Source organism: Penaeus monodon, chromosome 30 (genome assembly GCF_015228065.2).
Source record: "Penaeus monodon isolate SGIC_2016 chromosome 30, NSTDA_Pmon_1, whole genome shotgun sequence".
In the NCBI taxonomy this organism is placed as follows: Eukaryota; Metazoa; Arthropoda; class Malacostraca; order Decapoda; family Penaeidae; genus Penaeus; species Penaeus monodon.
The window spans coordinates 29,486,407-29,486,766 of NC_051415.1; the positions used below are offsets into that span (position 1 = coordinate 29,486,407).

Here is a 360-nt window from a genome sequence, read left to right on the forward strand (position 1 = left end):
ATCCCCCTCTAACTCTCCTCTTGTCACTTCCTTTCCTTTGCCCTAACTCACACCGCCTTCAATTATTCATCTTTTCCCTCTCCTCTCCCTACCATCCTCTTTTGCTCTTTCCCTTTATTCACCTCCTCCACCTTATTCCTTGTCCCATGCTGCCCATACCTCTTACTCATTCTCTTGTCCTAGTTTCTGCTTCCTCCCCCCCTCCCTGCTTCCTTCCCTCCTCCTTTCTTCCATCTCCCGTCCTCACTTTCGTTCCCCCCTTTTACTCATACTCCCCCCCCCCTTTCCCTCCTTCTTTCCCCCGTTTCCCTCCTTTCGCCCGCTGATCTTACCTTACCCTCCGTCCCCATGTCTATGCTC

General features: G+C 52.2%; 1 long non-coding RNA gene across 2 annotated transcripts in view; it reads left to right on the forward strand.

Moving 5' to 3' along the window:
- Positions 1-360, forward strand: part of LOC119592687 — a 60,511-nt gene that overhangs the window by 14,305 nt on the left and 45,846 nt on the right. The window lies entirely within an intron of this gene.